The 12,364-nt window shown below is 38.6% G+C and overlaps 1 long non-coding RNA gene across 1 annotated transcript in view; it reads right to left on the bottom strand.

Moving 5' to 3' along the window:
• Positions 1-12,364, bottom strand: part of LOC116632222 — an 85,596-nt gene that overhangs the window by 50,133 nt on the left and 23,099 nt on the right. Inside the window, exon 3 of the long non-coding RNA XR_004299368.1 lies at positions 7,818-7,940. This is a non-coding gene — a long non-coding RNA (uncharacterized LOC116632222). The remainder of the gene's footprint in view (positions 1-7,817; positions 7,941-12,364) is intronic.

Consider the following 12,364-nt stretch of genomic DNA (forward strand, 5'->3'; position numbering starts at 1 on the left):
AGAAAGAAAGAAAGAAAGAAAGAAAGAAAGAAAGAAAGAAAGAAAGAAAGAAAGAGAAAGAAAGGAAGGAAGGAAGGAAGGAAGAAGGAAAGGAAGAAGGGGGGAGGGAGGGAGGAAGGAAGAAAAATAATAAATGCATTGTCTTTTTTTTTAAAGATTTTATTATTTGTCAGAAAGAGACAGAGAGAGCACAAGCAGGGGAGTGGCAGGCAGAGGGAGAAGTGGACTCCCCGCTAAGCAGGGAGACCAGATGTAGGGCTCGATCCCAGAACCCTGGGATCATGCCCTGAGCCAAGCCAGACAATCAACTGACTGAGCGACCCAGGCATCCCCCATGCATTGACTTGTAATGATTTTTTTCACTTAATTAAGAATAGGGCTTGTAGTTATTTGTAAATACTGTAAATACCGCTTTTGTCTCGCCAGTGTTTGAAATCTTTGCTGTGTTCCCATTGTCTAAAGACTTCAAATTACATAAATCGTTTCCTGTAAATTCGGTTTTTAAAAGTTGCTGCCTCCTCCCAAGAAAGAGAAAACAACAGGAACCACCAACTAGGGACCAACTAAAAATAGCCTTGTAGATAACCCAGTGCCCCACTCTGTGCTTTTCTATTCAGATTACAGGTGTTTAGGAGGAGGAGGAAGAGAGGCCACTGGACCTCTCTATTCCTAAACACACACTCACCAGTCTGACTATCCACCACAGCCTACATCCTCGGGATCCAGGAGCTCCCTTCAACTCTCACCTCCCAGTCAGCACCTCCATACACTGAGTACTGCCCCGTTGCTTCGGTCAGCCCCTTCCTGAGTCTTGCTGGTACAATGCAGAGCACTGGTGGAGGATGCCCAGCCAGTGAACTACTTTCAGCTCCAACAGATTCTAGAGCACTACTCAACAAATCCTTCCAGAGCCCACGTGTGAGCAACTGTTGCTGGCCCCCCAAACAGCTTAATAAAACCAAGTCTTTCTTCCTAATCCTCATGCCTTGTGACTGGTGCCATTCTCTCCACACACCTCTTCACAAAGACTATTGAGATCATCAGCATGAACTTCCTCAATATCTCACACCTCCCCAACCCACGCTTTTATCTATTTCTATCTATACGCATTGATGCCTGCTTTCCCCTCATCCTAGAGGAAGTAACCTCTCTTTTCTGGTTTCTGGCTAACTCCTTCACCTGTGCCAACAAATTCCACCCCCTCCCACATAATTCAGAATCACCCTTATTCTTTCTCTCCCTAGTTTGGCTGCTTCACACACCCAAGCATTCACTTCCTAAAACCAACAAACAAAACACCACCATCCCAATTTTTCTCTTTCCCCTCATAGAAAGAACAGAGGACAGTTCCATCCCATGCCCACTTCTTACCTCCTGTTCACTCATCCACAGACTGCAATCTGGATTGCCGCCCTAGCACTCTATACAAGAATCTCTAGCAAAACTGTGACACCAGCCTCACCCCCCACCCCCAGTTGCTAAATCCAATGCATTTTTGTCAGTGTCAACCTTAGCTGACCTCTCTGTGCCAGTTGACAATAATAATCACTACCTCCCTCTTGAAATGTTCTTCTCTCTTGGTTTATAAACTCCCGTTTCCCTTTTTAACATATATGACCATTTTCTTTTCTTTCATCCCCCCGCCCCTGCTCTTTTTGCCTCCTGTTCTATTGCCTTCCTCTTAAAACACTCATGCTCCTTATGGCCTACTCTACTCATTACTCTGAGCACATTTTCATTAGAAAGTACCAGCTCCCCAATATCCATCATGGAGCCCCAGCTCTCCGAGCTCCCAGAGAGCTATAGACCCAAAGAGCCAACTGACTTCAGAGCATCTCAAGTGTAACAAGTCCCACACTGAGTTTGTAATTCCCCTCATTCCCAACTTTGCCCCACCCCTTCAACCAATAACCCTGACCTTCTTCCTATTTTCTCTAAGTAAATGGAATCACCATCTGCCTAATCCCATCCAAGTGGGATTCCCAGGAAGTACAGCAGCTCCCCAACATCATTCCATCAGTCCCTGAGGCTTGTACAATCTACCTCCTTAACATCACTGCCATCTATTCCCCCTCTCCATTCCCATTACTTGTGTCTTAATTCATACTCTTCACACTGTTAAAATTAGAACTACATTTACTGACAGTACTATATGCTAGAACTTAACATACATAATTCTCACAAAAGAGAATGATGTAAGGAGGTATTGTTCCCTATATTTTTACAGATGAAAAACCTAAGACCTAGGGAAGAAAAATAGTTGTCCAAGATCACACAATCCAGAAGTGGCAAAGCCAGGGTCCATCCAAATTTAAGTCTTCCTGGCTCCAAAGGTTACATTCTTTCCTCCATTTCAGCAACCTCCTGTTGCAATAGCTTCCTAATTGGTCTCTCTGCATCTCAACTCACATTCCAAGTCTTATCCAATCTACACCACAGACAAAATCAGCTTTCTTTTTTAAAAAAAATTATTTTATTATGAAAACAGCACATATTCAGAAAAAGAACATACAATAAGAGCAGTTTAAATTATTATAAAGTCACCATGTAACCTTGTTCCTGACATTTTCCTGACCTTTTCAAAGTCCACCCCCCACTGCCCTTCGGGTGAAGTCAAACCTTAGCAAAGCACAGAGAGCCCTCTGGGAAGTCACCTCAGCCCACTCCTTCACCCTAATCTCCCACCAGGACAGAAGGCCCACCCCATACTCTAGCCTCACAAACTGTATCTCCCAGCTCTGGGCTTTGATCTTACCAGGCTCCCAACTGAGAATCTGGGGTGTGTCCTCCCCTCCTTGATCTACCTCCTCCATCACATTCTCACTTTGCCCTTAGGGAACGCGGTCTTACTGCTCCTTTCAGAAGATGCTGTGCCTAAAGCAAAAAAGAGGCTCTTGGCAACATGCATGGCCAAAGTAGTATAGTTCTTGAAAGGCTTCACTGTTCACATGGAGCATCAGAACCAGTGAAGTTCTAACATACGTAGAACATGTCTACTCTGTCCAAAAAAAAAAACAAAAACAACACCAAAAAAGTAGAGATTTGAGATAATCATTTTTGGTTATTTACAATGATTTGGAGGAAGGACTCTACTCTGATTAAAGACTATACCTCAGTAATTCTTACCCACAGTCCCTCACCACTCCAAAACTCAGGTCAAAGTGGCTGATGATATTATCACTGTTATTATTTTAGCTAACCCATCCAGCTGTGCAAGCTAGAATCCTCAGACACATCCTTGACCTTTTCTTCCCCGCCCCTCAACCTACTACATACAATGTCCTATTTTGCTTCCTAAATTATCTCTTGAAGCCACCCATTTTTGGGCATCTCCAGCATCACTCTCCTCATCCAAGCTGTTATTGTCTCCCAGCTAGACTACTGTAACAGCCCCTTCACTGATCCACACAATCCACTCTGGCCTCTTCTCACCCATTCTCCATATTGGAGCTAGTTATCTCGGCAAAACACAAATATGATCATATCAACATCCCACCCTCAGCCCTGCATGGTTAAAACTTTTTAATGTCCTGTCTTTACTTTTGTGACAAAGTCAACACTAATGTTTTCAACACCTACAACAAGATTTGGCACACAGTAAGCACATAATAAATTTGGATTACATGAATAAATGAGTATAACTTTCATCTATACTCCTTTCTCTGAGAATTCTAGCCCTCTTGACTTTCTTTCAGTTCTACATTCCCTCTAATTACTTGGCTTTTCCCTCTGTTTTGTACCTTGTTCCTTCAACAAGTTAATTCCTACCTTCTTTCTTCAGGTCAGAATGTAATTATCATGTTTCCAGAACAGCTTTCTCTAACCAACATCAATAGTCTAAAGTCTTCCTTACAGGCTCTCACTATATCATGAGCCTCTTCTCCACAGTGCTTGTCACGCTTAGAGTTTTACGTGCTTGTGTGATTAGTGATGTCCTTTGCCCTGTTAGCCTGTAGCACTGTGAAGGCAGGACTGTGTCTCTTTTCCTTCATCAATATATCTCAGGTACTTAGCACAGGGTTTGACGTTCACGAGACATTCAATAAATAGTGAACAGACTAACGAATGCATTATAAATTAATATACTGAGTGCCTATCTTTTTACATTTCCATTTTAATAGAGGCCTGAAACCTAGAAGTTCATTTGAGAGTCAAATCACAGAAGATGGTTCTCTTTCTACTCTTCTTTTTTCTTTGAAAGTTCTTGATGAAGTCTAAAGCATAATTTCTGAACTACTAAAATGCAATGCTTTTAAATACTATTTCATCTGAATTGTTACAGGACAATTGTCCTTCTTTAGAAGATACTTTTCTGGATTTTGAAAACCCAAAACTAAAGAAGGAGACAGAATTTGCAATAATAAGCCCTGAATAAAATCAAAAGCTTTCTAACCTAAAGCGAGATCTCATACTACCAATAAAGTGCATACTTTTTCTCTGGCAAAAACTAAACTAATTTTAAATACAAATAATAAGGCTTGATGCTTCTTGGGGTATATTGGTATCCATGCAGGATGTTTTGAAGAAATCACTATGTTTTAAACATCAATGCATGTAGTTGGTCAACCTGCCTGACATTCCCAGAAAAAAACCAAACCATAAGTTATATACTTTTTAAAGGACTGAATTTAATTTTTTTAAGAAGTATGTCTTGTCACTATTTTGGTAAGATTCTTTGTTAAAATGAAAAGAGGATTCTTGCCACACTGCAGGCCAGAGGCAGTGCCATCCACTGTAGATACTGCCACCCATGTGAGTAATAAAGAAGTCCTAACACACGTAGGGCATACCTTTCTTCTGTGAAATGGAAATTTGATGCAATCATTTTAATTTTTGGATAATTTATGGTGGTATGGAGATGGGAGTATAGAGTCTTCTTTGGTTAAAGACTATGCCATAGTTGTTTCCACCTCTACCCCACAATTCAGATATATAGTATGGAGGTTCCTCTAAAAGTTAAAAATAGAACTACCCTGCAATCAAGCAATGACACTACAGGGTATTTATCTGAAGAATACAAAGTTACTAATTCAAAGGGATACATGCACCCCTTGTTTATAGCAGCAGTATTTATAGTAGCCAAATTATGAAAGTAGCCTAAGTGTCCATTGATTAGTCAATGGATAAAGATGTGGTATATAAAGATGTGGTATATATATATATACAATGAACATTATTCAGTCATAAAAAAGAATGAAATCTTGACATTTGCAATGACATGGATGGAGCTAGAGAGTATAATGCTAAGTGACATAAGTCAGAGAAAGCAAATACCATATGATTTTACTCATATGTGAAATTTAAGAAACAAAACAAATGAGCAAAGGGAGAGAGAGAGGGTGAGAAAGAAATCAAGAAACAGACTCTTAATTATAGGGAACAAACCAATGGTTTACCAGAGGGGAGGTGGATGGGGGGGACAGGAGAAATAGGGGGTGTTGTGATGAGCATCAGATGATGTATGGAATTGTTGTATCATTATATTGTATACCCGAAACTAATATAACACTGTGTAAAAAAGAAAGAAGTTCTAAAAAATAAAAATAAAAAAATAAAACTGAGTTAATAATACTAATGACAGTTTAGCCTAATAGGTTGGTACTAACTCTTTTATTCAAGATCCTCTCACCCATTCCCTATGGTGAGCATTCACTCTAATAAGCGTACTATACCTGTCACTGGACATGTATATATCCTTATAAGGAACAAGCACTGGCCTACAAGGCCATGCATGATCTGGTGCCCATTAGATCCTCCCTTCCCACTTCCGTCCATCTCATTCTACTTTAGCCATCATGGTCTCCTGGTTATTTCTTGAACTTACTAAGCACACCTCAGGGCCTTGCTGTTTCTTCTGCCTGAAACACTTACTGCTCAGCTATCCAATGGTTCACTCACTTTCTTCATGTCTGTTTTCAAATGTCACTTTATTTTTTAAAAACCTTCCCTAATCATCCTTTTTAAAACAGCAATCCCCTTGTCACTTTCTGCACTATACCGTGGTTTTTCTCAGTTGCAGTTGTCACTTTCTGCACTATACCATGGTTTTTCTCAGTTGCAGTATTTGCCACCTGCGATTCTTTTCATATCTACCTTTGTTTTTTGTCTATCTCCCCTCACTAGAATGAGAGGCAATATGGCATCCTGGTTAAAAGACAGACTCGAGAGTTTGAGTTATTAGGCTTGCATTTTCACTCTACCACTCACTCTGTGATCTTCAGCAGGTAGCTTTGTGCCTCAGTTTCCTCAGCTCTAAAATGGGGATGATGACAGTATCTACCTCAAACTGTCACAATTTTATCCAGCAAATAATCTATACTATTTAAGTATTATCTGCTGTTGTCATTATTACATTTATTTTTATTACTAGGATTAAACTCCATGAAGGCAGAGACTGAGTTCTCTTTGTATTCTCAGTACCCAGACACTGACTAGCAAAAGTCACTGAATATTAATTACACGAATGCTATTTTGAGATCTTTTTCCTTTTTTTTTTTTAAGACTTATTTATTTATTTGAGAGGGAGAGAGAGAGTGCGTGCTTGGTGGGAGGAGGTGCAGAGGGAGAGAGAATCTTGAGATTTGGTACTAAGTGCAGAGCCCAACATGGGGCTCAATCCCACGACCCTGAGATCACGACCTGAGCCAAGAACAAGAGCCAGACATTCAACCAACTGTGCCACCCAGGTGCCCCAAATGAGTCTTATTTTGTATGTGCATGATTTTTTAAGGAAAAAATTTTAAGTATAGCATACATATAGAAAAATGCCCATCCTAACTGTACAGCTCAGTGAATTTTCACAAATAAATCCATGAGACCACCACACACGTAAAGAAATAAAATATTATCAGCCCACCAGGAGTTCCCTCCCAATAGCTATGACCCTCTCCGAACAGGTAATTACTATCTTGACTCCTATTGTTATAGATTAATTTTACCTATTTTTGAAATATATATAAGTGGAATCATACTGACTCACTTCACTAGTTGCAGTATGTAATGGTAGTTCATCCACTCTCATCACTGTATAGTACTCCAATGAATACTGTATTCCATTACAGTATTCCAGTGTGGAATTACACCACCATGGATTTATCCATTCTCTGGTTCATGGACACTTGGATGGCTGGTTTCCAGTTTGTGACTGCTATGAATGGTACTGCTCTGAATATTTCCAGACATATCTGGTGCACATAGACACGCACATGTATACACCTAGAAGACCAATTTACTGGAAAGTAGGGCATGCTTTTGTTTACCATTAGAAGATCCTGCCTGACAGTTTTCCCAAGTGGCTGTACCAGTTTATGCCCCTGACATTAATATGTGAAAGTTTCAGTGTTCATGTATTTTGAAGCACTATATTTTGAACGATAGATTTTGTTCTCTTTCCCACTGTTTTCACTGAATACTATGCTTTTATGATCTACATATATTGTTGTACACGTATTCCCTCGAACCACTGCATAGTATTTAATAACATGCTTTCATCAGTTGAATTCTTTTTTTTCCAATTTTTTGGAATGGTGCTTGTCAGTGTAATAGGGTCTTTGTCTTCTCAACACCCATTCCCCTCTTTTTCCATCCTGACAATTACCTGTGTTCATCCAATTGGCCAAGTGCTCTAGCCCCACCCCCCAGAAGTGATATTTATGTCATCCACACCTATCAGGGTACTTTCACTTCCATTATGACCCTATTATGGCCAATAAAACTTGAAGAGAAGTCTGAGTAGGATGGAACAGTGGGGATGTGGCTTCTGAAAAGGTTTCTTAGCTTTTCTACAGAAACACAAGGAAGAGGTCATCTTTTCTTACCTCTGGACATTGGTGTGAGATCATGATAGCTAGAACTGCTGTGGCCATCTTTTGACCAGGGAGGGAGCTGGATGAAAGATAAAAAGCGATAGCATGAAGCCACCAGCCACCCTACCTCTGGACCTGTTAAATAAGAAAATTATTTTAGTTGGATTTTCTCTCTTGCAACCAAAAGGATCTCAGTATAATAATTAAAACATTAGCATTGGCTTATTCTTTAAAATCTACTATATTTAAATGGATTCATATAACACTATTTCTCAGTTCCTTTACTTTATTTTAAATAATATGAATTTGATGCCCTTTATTGACTTTGAGGTTAATTTTATGACACTGATCCTCTAACAAATAGGTATCTCTTTTAACTTACTGCTCAGCATTGGGCAATTTGTTGGTTTGTAATTTTAGAAGAACATAGTTGACTTTGAACAAATATGATCTGCTAACTAAAGGATGTCATAATATATTTTGAGTTAGTGTTTTAATCTTGGACCTTAGAAAAAGTATACATACAAGTAAATATACAAGTAATCATGTCTTCTATAATAAACATATTTCATAAATTTTTAGAGCAATTTTGTTTTCTTAATTTTAATTTTTGGATAGGAATACATACATTGATACAAAATACATTGTCATTTACATGGATTCTTGATTTATTTGACCAGTCTTTTATGGGCTAATTGAATTACCACACAGCATAAAATAATATAATCACACTTGATGGAACACCTATCTTGTGTTAGGCATTGAATCTGGGCCTTTGCAAGCATTATTTAATTTTATTCCTACAAGCTACTTTTAGTCTAATTTTTAGGAGGATAAAATGAAGCTCAGAGAGGTTAAGTAACTTGCAGGTTACACAGCAAGTGAGGAGCAGGGCTGGAATTTGAACCCAGACCTAACAGATTATAAAACACATTCTTAGCCACTTTGCCACATGACCACTCTCATTTTTACTATGATAACTACATGTACATTTAAGGCCAGATAAGAGGTTTCATACAAAGGTTTAGCCCTTTAATGTAAGCAAAAATAACAATATATAAGTAACATTTAACATTTTTGGGCACTTTCTGTGTGCTATGCAATCGTTCTAAATGTTTTAAGAAAATTAAATAATTTGGGGCACCTGGGTGGCTCAGTCGGTTAAGTGGCTGCCTTCGGCTCAGGTCATGATCCCAGGGTCCTGGGATCGAGCCCCGCATCGGGCTCCCAGCTCTGCGGGAAGCCTGCTTCTCCCTCTCCCACTCGCCCTGCTTGTGTTCCCTCTCTCGCTGTCTCTCTCTCTGTCAAATAAATAAATAAAATCTTTAAAAAAAAAAAGAAAATTAAATAATTTACTCTTGGTTAAAAATATTAACCACATTTCTCTTCAGATAAATCATAAATTATTTAGGAATAAACAAAGCAGCCTCAAAAAAAGCAGCAGTCTTAAAAATCAAGTAGTATTTTGATTATATTTAATATAGAAATAAATTGGAGGAGAATTCATTATTTCATTGTATCATTTGGGAACTGCATCCATTGTAATGAACCAAAAAAAAAAAAAAAAAATCCCAAACCAAACTGACTTAAGCCAAAAAGAGACTAATGCCTTGAGTAACTGAGATCTCTAGAAGCAGAGCTCCTCAGAGCAGGGATGGATTCTAGGCTCCATAATGTCCTATAGCTTGTTTTTTCCCATCTTTGAGTCTATCCCCTACCAGCTACCCCTATTCTGTTGCTCTCTTGCTCAGACTCTAGATGGTATCTGGTACCTTCAAGTTCTCCCCTCCTGACAGCAAGATAAGAGTCAGCAGCTCCCACCTCACATATACTGGCTCCTGCCAGGGTCTCTTGAACCCTTACTCTGGGGGAAACAGCCCCCATGTAAGAACTCTAACCCTAAGACTGTAATGCTGTGAGGAATTTCAAACTAGCCATGTGAAAAGAGAAAGATAAATACCAGCTTCTAACTCTTTCAGCCATTCTAACTGAGACACCAAATATGTGAGTCAAGGAGCCATCTTAGATGTCCAGCCCAGTCAAGCCTTCAGATTATTCTAGCCTCAGCCACCATCTCACTGCAACCATATGAGAGGCCCCAAGCAAGAACCCCAAGCTCAATTGAGCCCAGTCAACCTACAGAACCATGAGTGATTGCAATGATTTGCTCTTTTAAGCCACTAAATCTTGGGGTATAAAAATCTGGTATGGTATTAACTCTCAAACTAGAATAAATTTTATTAAACCACATATTGTGATGGCTTTCTTGTTTTATCACCCAGAAGAAATAATTTATTCAAATCAAATTATTTACATGACAAAATGTTAATGAATCTTTTTCTTCTCAAATAAAGTCATTTAACCTCTGGGGATCTCAAGGTAACACTGTGATCAGAAACATTGCTCCATACAGATAGTTAGGCTTTCTAAAGACATTAATGTCAGTTCAAAGCCAGTAATATTTGTCATGAGTAACTCTTCTGTCTGCCTAACAATCAGTCATAACAAAATAAGCTTCTGAATAGGACTTTCAGGCAGCAGAATCTTTAAGAATCCAGGAACCTGAAATGTCTTCCACTGTCATGATGGGAAATAGATTTCTACATTTGAGCCAATCTAAACTTTTATTGCCTTTTTACAAGAGCTTGGGGAACGTAAGACTCCATTCTACCAGAAGGCAAACATGTTGCTTTTCTACATAAACTGCACATTTCCAAGAGTTTATAGGGGTGGGGAGGGTGAGGTGGGGAAAAAAGCCAAAACACACCTCCAGAAGAGATAAGATTATTAGCATCAAGATTAGATTAACAGATTCAAGGAGTCACATCTATTATTTTTTCTACAAAGGAAGATAGATTGCACTTCTATTTTACTCCTGGTTCCCCCTTGTTTCCTTATTCATATTTCTTGTCTCTCACTGAAACAGTTTGCTCCCAGAAATTTTATTTGCAAATAGATTTAAGTTTCATTAATATATATTCATTTTATCTAGAATTTGAAATAATTTACTTGGCTTGACTTTAAGTTTATCTTGAGATATTTGCCTAGTAAATTAACAGAATAAAAAAGGCTAAGAGAATTTATTTCAAAATAGTTAAGATCAAAATACTTTTATGGTCTTAAACATTAACTGTGGGTATATGAACATGTAATTGCTAGTCTGCAAGCAAGTCTTACCTATTTACTGGAGATTCAATTTGGAAACATTTATTAATTAAAGTTGTCAAAACAAAACAAAGATATTTCTTTTTAAATATTCACCAAGAGGGGCCACTAGAGTCTAGAGATAGAAGGTTCCTTGAGGTTAGAGATAGGGCTCTGGCCCCTGAACATGAAGACTGGACTTTAGGAGGCATTCAATAAATGTTTGCTGAATGAATGAGTCAATGATTTAGACTTCAGTGATTTAAGTTTAGGGATTTGTTTAATATGGAGGTTCCAAATGGCAATTCATGGGCCAGATTTAGTCCACAGTCTTATCTGGTATAGCCTGTATATATTATATTTTGTTTTCTTTTGTTAAAAAGGGTAGTAAATTCATTTGGTTCAAAAAAAATTTTTAAATGGTATATAGGGGCACCCGGGTGGCTCAGTTGGTTAAGCGTGTATCTTACACAAAGTGGACACAACCTACATACTAGTTACACTGAATGAATTGCAAATACAGCATCCACAGATGGTTAGCTGTCCCACTCCACACCTTACATACACACACACACACACACACACACACACACACACACACAGAGAGAGACCTGAAAATGCTAAATCAGTGACAATGTCAGATTTCCTATGTGAGAAAATCTCACAATTTCTTTCCCTTTCCTCTAGGTGCTCAACCCCTCCCACCCCAACTCCCTTACACTTTCCAGAGGTGAATTCACCAGATAAAGCATTTCCTAGACTTGCGTAATCTCAAGAATTTTAAGAGTTCTTGTTAAAACTTCAGATTCCCAGCCCCATTCCTTGGACATTCACATCTAGGTCTGAATCTCTCCTTTAGGATCAGGAAAGTTTAGGTAGACTGTTATAAGATGTTGCTAAATACATTCTCATGCCTGTGTTGAAACAGTTCTTTTTGGGATCAGTCATTATAATTAAATCCTCAGTACCTTATTAGATGTCCTTTCTAATAGCTATTTTTAAAAAATCCTCTTTTAGAGAAGTGCTTCCCCGAGTTTTTCACAATGATAAACATATAAAATATTAATACACATTCAGCACACTGGAGGAGGCCACTGTCAACAAGAGGCAACAAACCCAGGGACTTTGGAAGGATGGCAAGGTAAAAAGTGATAGTTCATAACACAGTGCTTGAGAAATTCTGCTTTAGAGTATCTTGAAGAGAAGGAGAAAGGAAACTAGCATTTGTTTAGCTCTTATACGCCTAATGCTATACTAAGAACTAAGGCTTTTATCTTGGACATAATCTACTAAGCTGTGTATTAATTCCTCCATTTCAAAGAAAAACAAACTGAGACAGATTTATATCAAACTTCTTCCAAAGGTAGAATCAAGAGCTAGAATTTGAACTGACATTTCTGGCTGCCACATCCAAC

The sequence above is a fragment of the Phoca vitulina genome, unplaced genomic scaffold (genome assembly GCF_004348235.1).
Source record: "Phoca vitulina isolate PV1807 unplaced genomic scaffold, GSC_HSeal_1.0 scaffold6, whole genome shotgun sequence".
Taxonomy (NCBI): Eukaryota; Metazoa; Chordata; class Mammalia; order Carnivora; family Phocidae; genus Phoca; species Phoca vitulina.